Below are 10205 nucleotides of genomic sequence, written 5' to 3' on the forward strand. Positions count from 1 at the left end.
AGCAGTAGTTCTCAGTCTTTTTTAGACTCAAGGCACCCCTCTTCAAATGTTGTGAATTCACCAGCACCCCATTTCAGAAACAGATTTATTTTTATTATTACAGTGCTTACCTCCTTTCAGAGAGGCTGGGTAGTGGGGGCAGAGCAGCAGCCAGGCAGGAAGAAGCGTGAGCTTGCACTTAATCTCCTCACACCTCACAGCACACTTACCACTATCTCAGGGAACCTCAGGGTGCCCTGGCACCCTGGTTGAGAATGGCTGTGCTAGATGACAGTCACTCTGGAACATAGGAATATGTTGCCTTCCATTTTTATATACTTCTTACATTTATAATAAATGGCTTAAATATAAGTTTATCCTAGTCATTGCCTAACTAGCTATGAAAACATTTGGATGGCACCCTAGCTTTCCCATCTGCCTTCTTTCTCATTGGTAGTTAAGCTTCATGACTCTGTTACATAAATGAAAAGTGATAGATGAGGAAGAGAATTCATTAACTGTAAAACAGAGTCAGTTACTTGGGAAGAATGCAATGCCAGGGGTTTTTGTGACCAAATAATTAAAAGCCCCGGTGAGATACTTCAAGATCAGGTGCTCCATTGGTTAGGGATGTTACATTCTAGAAAGAGTCCCAGTACAACAAACTGGTTTATTTACCACTCCAGTGCCAAGAATGGTGAAGTTTAGTAGTGATCAATTATCAAGAGTTGCTAAAGGGGGATAGATACTGGTGGAGAATCAGAATAATTTCAAATTAAACCATAATGGCAGGTATCCCATGGGCAAATTAACCAGTTTATTGTAGTACCTTCAGGTAGTAGGAGACCATGCAGTAGCTTCTATGTGTTTTTCACAGCAGCAGATGTTTATTTTCTCACTGAAACTTCATTAAAATCGATTCTGTTGTACTGTATAAAAGGCATATTCCTGCTATTTTCTATGCTTTTGAATTTGGACTAGGTTCTGTGCAGCATACAGCTTCTCCTGTGCAGAGCTCAGCCTAAGTTTGTAAGGATTGTACAGCATGCTAGTACTTTCATCATGTTGACTTCCTGTTCTGCAGTTTGCCATTTTTATATTTAAATGAGAGCTAAGTCTCTAGCTGACATGGCTAAGGCAGCTTTGAAAGTATGAACTGAGTATAACTGATGCAATGATGTTTACCTACCTTTACAGAAATTAAACAGCAAGCTCTGATCTGAACTCAGCTAGAGTACTGTATCCAGTTCTGGTCACCCATGTTCAGAAAGATTAATAAAAACTGGAACAGTTCTTAGGATGAGCAGGAGTAAAGAAGGGCACCTAGGATGAGCCCTGCTTCAGTGATGAGCAGAATACTTTCCTGTAGGAATAGAGGAGACTAAAAGTGCTTGGTTCATTTAGCTTAGCCAGACAAAGGTTTGTCTCTATGCTGAGCAACCCATGCAGAACTTCACGCTACTACAACTAGATTCCCTCTGGTTCCCAAGCCTGCACACACAATAACTCTGGTTATCTCTATATTCTAGCTTATAGAATTATGACTGTAGTTAGACATATCCAATGCTGAGAAAGGATATAATTGCTCTTTAGAAATGCATTTTGGAGGTAAACAGCAGAGAGAGAGAACACATATATAAGCAAAATGACAATATTTGCAGTAAAACAAATGGTATAAACTGATCATGAATAAATATAGGCTGAAAACTAGAGGTACTAGAACTTCTTTCTAGTAGGGGTATGAGTGGCAAAAAGCCCACGTTAGTGGAATTCACTTTGTTTATGAAAGAGTTTCATAATGTTGTGGCCTCTGATAGGAGGGGACTGAATATGATGATCCAGAAGAACTTTTAGACCAGTGGTGCCCATCTTCTTTGCATCGCAGGCCAGATGGGTAGGACCTGGTCTGTCCAGGGGCCAGGTCTGGCCAGTGGACTCAATGTGGTACACAAGGCAGACATAGCAGGCCTGATCCAGCCATACAGAGGGGGGCAAAGGGAATCTTAGCCCCAATCTGGCTGTGTGGGGTGGAGGGGCCATGTCCTGGCCCTAGCCCAGCTGCACCATGCTTGGGAATTTGGCAGTAGGGAAGGAGTGGCAGTTTTAATTGCCACTGCTCCCCTGTTGCCAAATTTCATGATCTGCCAGAGGTTAAGCACCCACATTCAAGACCTATGCTTTTATGCGGTATGATCTACTCAATTTTATTTTGATGGATGTTTATTCCAAGGCCAAAAGATATTACATTAAATACCAGCATCTGACTATTTTGATAAAGCACATTCTCCTTCATGGCTTGGGATTGCCAAACACAAGAAGTCATAACCAAGGAATCCAGCAGAGATATATTGACCTCACTTTAGGAAAGTTGAGCTTGAGGAACTCAAACAACATGCAAGCCATGTTTGGACTATCTTCAAAAACTATTGTGAACAGCATCTCACAAGCAGGTGGAGCTTATTTTGTGGGTGATATAAAGGAGCTTATTTATCACTGGAGTCATATAAAGGAGTTACTTACAGCTCCTGAATTCTCTGTTCAGCTCTAGGCATTAGGGGAGCCTAGGTATTTATTGCTGCACGCTGCAGAAGTTAGTCCTTGGGGGATCATAATCAGCTGAGAGCTGTCAAGATATTCTAAGCTCTGACTGATTCCCATGTCATATTGCATCTTCCCCCATCTCTGGCATGTGCCTATGCTGCAGCATCAGGGAAAAAAGCAAGAGTTGTGTACTCTACCTGATAGTGGTTCTCTTCTGCTGGTGCATGTCTGCTCCTTGTGTGTCACCTGTGTAATGCAAGGCAAAACCAAGGTTCTGGTCCTCTCTATATTCACCATGGCTAGGGACAGGAATTACACATAAACTGGTATAAGTGACTGGAAACTCATTTAAATCTGTAATGCAACAGAATTTTAGTGCACATAAACCACTTTCAAAATGGTCAGAACCAGCTTAAGATAAACCTGGATGGATGTAGTATCAGACTTAACTGATTTAGGTTAAATTGGTTTATTGACCTTCTGTCCCAGATCCCTTCCAGATTCAAGTTAACTCACAGTCCTTCAGCATCTTGGGATGCTTTGCACCTGTCCCACAAAACCCACTATGCAGGGTGGGTGGGCTAGTCTTGGCCCAAGCTGCCTACTCCAGCCAAGCAAAGACGTGTGCTCTAGCTCCCCCCAGCTTCTGGCTTGGGCCACTGCGGGCATGTGGCTGGATTTCTGGAATCAAAAATGAAAGTCTGTTTACTTGCTTATCAGTTCAATCTAGCAGTTTAGACTACATATGAAGATTAAATTGATTCAGCCTCGGGCTTTTGACTGTCTGTACTTAGCCCATAAGGAAGACTTTGTTAGAGTAAACAAAGTCCTTCATAGTGTACATTATAGCAAAGCTGGTTTCCATTACTGCAAGGAGAAATATATGGGTGAACTTTGAATCCTTTTATGGTTTGCTGTTTCTACCATGTACATAGGGAAAGGGTGTATGGTGTATGGTTTTGGGCCTTTTATGGTTTGCTGTATCTACCATGTACATAGGGAAAGGGTGGTGTTGTACCTAGCAGCTGGGAGTCAGGATCTCTGGACTTTTGTTTCCACTTTCATCATGGACATCCTTCATGTCTTTTGGACAAGTTATTTAACCTTTCTGTGCCTCAGTTTCTTCATGTGTAATTAGAGATAATGACATGTACCTATTAATTCATGTGTACATTTTGTTTTTTTTCATATGGCAGGCCTTTACAAATATAAATGATTATTAGTGTGGGCTGACAGGTGTGGAAAGTAAATAGCTAGAATTCTAGCTTAATAGTTATTTAAGGAAACTGTGGGAGTAAGTTTAATACAAGGCTCGCTCATGAAACATATATCCTTGTTTCATTATACAGGTTCTACCTGGTGCTCAAAATATTTTTGGATGGTTTTTAGAACTTGTGTGTGTCTGTCCTGTGTTTGTGCATTCAAGTCAGTAGTTCTCCATAGGGATATCACCAGATCCTTTCAAAGGTACTGAGGTGTTGGTACTAGCATCACCACAACTGCGTGAAACTGCCTACCTTGTGTACAGCTTGACCAGGAAGCAGCTGTGGCAGGAACAGACAAGAGTTCCCACTTCTGCTGCAGGCCTTTCAAATCCCACCTGGCATATTCCTCCTTGGCAATGGAAGCATTCAGGACAGCTCACCTGATGGTGGCTTGGCAACCTGGAGATTTATCTGCGTCTCCTGTGCTTCTCCAGGCTGCTGTACCACTGCCCGGTGGAATTCTCTGCACAAGCCATGCAGGCAATTTCACCCAGCTGTTGTGGTGTTAGTACTGCAGTCCCCTGGAAAAGGTCTTGCAGCACCCCAGAAGATAAACCTAATGCAGGCTGGAGCACCCTTTCTTGTTGCTGCCTTTCTCCATCAGGCTGTGCAATCTTCACTAGGAGAGAGGCACACTTTCACCTGTCTGCAACAGTGGTAGCAGCAGCACCCACAGGCAATAAGCTAATGTAGTATAGCAGTGGTTCTTAACTGGGGGATCAAATAAATTCAGACAAGTTATGGAAAAGTGTCTTAAATCTAAAAAGTTGGAGAACCATGGGTCTGTCTGTTCATGACAGTTAGGCAAGTGCTTTTTCCCTAAATTTACAAATAAAAAATTATGGATCATGAATATTTTATCATGAAGTTACACCACTTAAAAGAGCTTGTTTTTTAGGTACGCAGGCTGTCCTGGGCTGTGTATTTAAAATGTATGTCACCTTATTTGTCAGCAATTCAGAGTTAATGAGCTGCCAGTCCCACAGCTGACAGGACTCTTAGCCACAGCAGTGAGTGGGGATGCGAGCCCCATGTGGGGCACTGCCATGGCTGGGAGTCCTGTCAGCCATGGGATTCCCAGCCAGCACAGTGTATAGTACATGTCCATGGCTGGAAATCCTGTCTGCTGATGGCAAATCTTTCACATAATGTCCCTTGTTACACATTCAAATTAAAGTTGGACAGAAACCAGCTATAAAGTTGTTACACCTTTTCAAGCTCTAACTTTATACCTGAATGGATCCTTTTATGGCATGATAGCTATTTTGCATGTGTAGCCAGTCTAAATTAATTATGCAATTAACCAGTTAATTGTAAAATACATGTACCATGTAGAAGTGGCCTCAGTGTTACAGCTACATAGTGTTAATTCATAATCAGAATGTCTATAGCACTTTAGCCAGAAGTAATAAATTAAATATGTCTGAAAGCTAAAAAGGAGGCATACATCCAGTGGAAGGGAGGGGCTATCACCAAGGAGGATTATACCTCCATTGCTCGAGACTGTAGGAGGGCTGTTAGGAAGGCTAAGATGGAGATGGAACTAGGACTAGCCACCAGGATCAAAGATAACAAGAAGTCCTTTTTTAAATACATAGGGAGTAAAAAAAAGGCACTGGGTAACGTGGGGCCCCTGCAGGACATGCTTGGCAATCTGGTGGTTGCACCAGATGATAAAGCTGACCTCTTTAACAGATTCTTTGCCTCCATTTTTCTGAGCATCTCCCCCCCGGGATTCTGGACAGACTCAAGAGAGGTAACGCCAGGTCTATGGTCAGGGAGGACCTAATTAGGGAACTTCTGGTGGGGCTGAATGTGTTTAAATCAGCAGGACCAGATGATCTCCACCCCAGGGTGCTCAGGGAATTGGCAGGGTCAGTGCAGGACACCTAGCATGACTTTACGAGCACTCATGGTGCTCTGGCTAGGTGCCAGAGGATGGAGAAAAGTCCAATGTGGTCCCCATTTTCAAAAAAGGAGGACCCAGGTAACTATAGGCCCATTAGTCTTACCTTGGTCCTTGGGAAGGTCTTTGAGAAAATTATCCAGGAGCACATCTGCAAGGGACCAGCAGGACAGATTATGAGACACTGGTCAGGCCGCAGTTGGAGTACTGCATCCAGTTCTGGGTGCCGCACTTCAGGAGGGATGTGGACAGCATGGAGAGGGTCCAGAGGAGGGCCACTCGCATGATCAGGGGGCATTAGGGCAGGCCCTACGAGTACAGGCTACGGGACCTGAACCTGTTCAGCCTCCACAAGAGAAGGCTGAGAGGGGATCTGGTGGCCATCTATAAACTTACCGGGGGGGACCAGTGGGGAATGGGAGAGTCCCTGTTCCCCTGAGCACTACCAGGAGTAACTAGGAATAATGGCCACAAGTTGTTTGAGAGTAGGTTCAGGAGGTGCTACTTCACGGTCAGGGCGGCTAGGGTCTGGAACCAATTTACAAGGGAAGTGGTACTCACTCCTACCTTGGGGGTCTTCAAAAAGAGTCTATATAGTCACCTAGCCAGGGTCATTTGACCCAGCATCCTTTCCTGCCTATGGCAGGGGGTCAGACTTGATGATCTGCTCAGGTCCCTTACGACCCTACAAACTATGAAACTATGAAATATCATGAGCAGAGTTTTTGAGACAGTCTAACCAGAGCTACCAAAACCTTAAGGCTAGGTACAAACATTTAAAAAGCTTGAGGCAGAATCAGTCTAAGTGACATGGTCTTGTATAAGTAGCGTTGTTTAGAATGGTAGTGAGCAGAATATGCCCTTTGTGGGGGGAGGACAAAATTTAGACTGGGTTCCGCTATTTTTAAACCAGTCTATGTGTGCCAAACTTCTGTTCTGTTATGGGTATAGACTGGTGTCCAATCACTTATATTGGTAGAAGCGTAATGTCTGTACCTGGCCTAAAAGAATCATGTGGCTTTATCCTTCATATCTTACAAATGGATGTATGGTTCCACCTTCAAATTCACTTTGGATCAAGATTAGGAATGCAAGTTTGAGAGTGAAACAAGAGTTTTATGTAGATGAAGGCTTAGCATTTTTGATAGGCCTGTAAAAACATTCTAGATCAATTGAAATTTCCGACAGTTTTACCCTGCAAAAACAACAACTTGCACAGCAAAGACTATGTGCAGCTTCATGAGAAAGTCTGCTGCAGCTTGTGTGTCACAGTAAACAGACTATTTTTAATGGTGTTACAGGTATAGCTTTTATCTCTGCTTCAAGATATTGTAATTCTTTTTTCAGTTTCCACAAACTGTTTGTGAACACGAATTAAAGTCAGTTGTAGGTTATCAAACTGGAGAGTCAGTGCACATCAATTTACAAGTTTCAAAGGTCTGTTCACAAGGAGTAGGATTGCAAATTTGTTCTTTAAAAAAATGAAAAAGGAAAACTTAGCTTCTTTTTACATTTCTACTTTTTTAGGTTAGGAGAACTTGCAGGTTTTGCAGGCCTGGTAGAAATTTCACACAAATGAGTTATCATGTGAGAGAATCGCAATTTCACATCACAGCTGTTCTTACAGAATTTTTGCTATTGTGCACTGTGCCTGATTTAGATCTGTAAAACAGGTTCCCTCTGGTTTTGAATCCAGCCCAAGCTTAAGTCACTGGGGGTGAAACTCAGAGATGAATTCTAGACCCACTAAAATGTGGGTGGGGAAATGTGCAGGCCAGGGAGCTGGGGAAGAGATTACAACTTCTGAGGCACAATACCTTGCTGAATTTCACTGGCCCTGTGTACATGAGACAGTGACTGCACAGTAACAACTTGCATACCCAAGTACTATAACTGAACAGTAGTGTCCCCGCATGGCTTCCTGGTGATCCTGACTGCACAGTAGCTCGTTACTACTGTGCAGTAGTGTTGCATTGCGGTTCGCGCTCTGCAGTGCTACCGCACAGTAGTAATGAGCTACTGCGCAGTAAGCATCTCGTGTAGGTGCATCCACTGTCCACTAAACTGGTCTGTACCTTCAGGAAATCATCTGGCCTTTTTTTAAGAAGAGAGATGACAGTTGTTGTCCATGTTGATACATTGTGTTTTGTCACTTATGAAATCATCTGAAAGGATTCATCAGAATCCTTCTATCTGGATTTATGAATGGCTTTTGCAGACAGAGCCCACAGATGAATACTCATGTTCAATCACAGTTAGCAACAAGTTGCTTGGATGGTTAAAATATAACCTCTGGGAGGCCAGTTTCCTCCTGCTTGTATAATTACTGAACACAGTGTTTTCAGACAGGGCCATCTCACAACAAAGCTTTTCTTCCTGCTCCTCTGTACTCGTGCTTCATAAATCTTTGTTCATGACATCATAATCTGTTGCTGTGGGAATAGCTGTGGTATCACAAACACAGGATTACGACCTCAAAGTAGGAACAAACAGAAAGAAGAGATAAAAATCCATCTTCGCTGAGGATGAATAGATCATCCTTACAAATTTTTTGAGATTGGGTTTACTTACATCTGATGAAACTGAGATCAGATTCCAGATTGTTATGTCATAGTAACCTAATTCACAGGGTAGAAAACCCACTGAAGAGTCACTTCAAATGGAAAAAGGATTACAAAGCCTGAAGGCAACATTAGCTTTTAAAAATAACTCCCTTAGTTAAAACATAACATTTTAATCTTTTTGTTATTGACAATGATAGCTGCAAGTTATACCACATTCCAAACAATATTAAAATGCAGGTCTTTTCAAAAATCCATCTGACCGGGATTTATTCGGAGAAAAGCCAATTCCTGGACCACTTTAAAATATTCCTATTTAAATACAAATATAATAACATTTTGTTGATTTTGGTCTTTCATCTATGGGGATCACTGGCAAGAGTATGAAATTAGCTGGGACAGCTGGGAAGGGATGTTCAGTTAGTTCTGGCTGTGCAGGGCAAATGAAAACAAGAGCCTTAGGGATCATATGGATCACTGGCAAGAGTATACTGTACAATGCTCCTTACACCTGCTTCAGAAAGGGGTAATGTACTGTTGAAGATAATGGGTATGCAGAGAGGGTAGCACTCTTACCACACCCACACACCAGCTGATTTGACAAGCTTCTACATACAGCCTAGGGCTCATGGGACCATTTATTCAGAATTGTGCTGATGCCTGAACAGGTGCATGGCTGGGGAGAGGGAAGTTTTCTTGTTACTGTCTTTCGTTCCTATACCCAGTATGCCCACTCAGAGGCTTCAGGAATTATATCCTTTGTTTCTAACCTAGTAAAACAGAAATTAAAGGCAATGCATAAAGGCCATCAAATACGTATGCAAATATTACTTTTCCTTGTAGGTCATCACCATAGTAACAATGGGCAAGAGAAAGACATGGTCTGGTGGTCTGGGCACTGATGAGGGAATCACAGACTTTGACTTCTGTGCTTAGAACTGAAGACTTACTCTGTTATTTTGGTCAAGGCACTTATATTCTCAGCTGTAGTTGTGCTGTCTGTTAAATGGGGATATTTGCCTCATCCGATTGCTGTGAGGACACATTGGGTGTGTCCACACGTGCAAGCATGTGCACTTGCAGCAGCTCAATAGAAGCAGTGCAAATTTGAGCTGGGGCTTTTTGACTCAGCGCACGTTCCCCAACATGCACTTTGGTGTGGTGCAAGTTGTGCCACTTGAAGCATAATAACCCTGCTCCTCCCAGATCTGCAGCCAGGGGGAGCTAGAGCCTGGAGCCAGCACCTGTGCTGTCCCCAGCAGTATAAAAAGCTGCCCTGTCCTGGCCTCATCAGTACAAAAAGCTGCCCTGACAAGTAGCTCAGGGCCACTCGCTCTCAGGAGCTTCTGGGGCCCAGCCAATTGGTACCTGGGGACACTACCCCTTGTGCCAGCTGGACTGCTGCAGCAGCCCTGAGAGTTCCCTGCACCATTTACTGACTGCAGCAGTCTGGCAGTGGGGGCTGCTGCCTGACTGTGACCTGCTGCATACCTGCAAGACCCGGATGGGGACTGCACAGCCAGTAGAGGCATCTGCCCCTCTGGGCCAGCTACCAGTGGGCTGTGGCTGCAGAGTTGACCTTTGTGCAGCACTACTGCCATGTGTGCCCCTGCCCAGCCATCTGGACAACTATTGCCTAGAAGATGTCCCCAGTGTGGTAGCCTGCTTTGAATTGTCAAAGCATGCCCTCCTAGCCCCAGTTGGCCAGGAGGTCAGCCACCTCCAGCTGAGTCCAAAGTGCAAGCTTCAAGCAGGCTTCTCTACGTGGGTACTGCCACTTGCCTCCCTAGCAGGAATTCTGGTGTTCCCTATTTGAAAACTGAAAAATCCCTGATAAAAAAAATCACAGTCACTCTGTAAAATACCCTGAAATCCACGGTTCTTCACAAATAAAGTAAAAGACCACTATATATATATATATATGTATGTGTATATATATATATATATATATAT

General features: G+C 43.4%; 1 long non-coding RNA gene across 1 annotated transcript in view; it reads right to left on the reverse strand.

Annotated features, from left to right (window-relative positions):
* Nucleotides 1-2723: 2723 nt before the first annotated feature.
* The window catches only part of LOC109307222, a 17424-nt gene continuing 9942 nt past the window's right edge, over nt 2724-10205 (reverse strand). The window contains exon 3 of the long non-coding RNA XR_002100208.1: nt 2724-2819. This is a non-coding gene — a long non-coding RNA (uncharacterized LOC109307222). The remainder of the gene's footprint in view (nt 2820-10205) is intronic.

Source organism: Crocodylus porosus, unplaced genomic scaffold, assembly GCF_001723895.1.
Source record: "Crocodylus porosus isolate Cpor-Errol unplaced genomic scaffold, CroPor_comp1, whole genome shotgun sequence".
Classification (NCBI taxonomy): Eukaryota; Metazoa; Chordata; order Crocodylia; family Crocodylidae; genus Crocodylus; species Crocodylus porosus.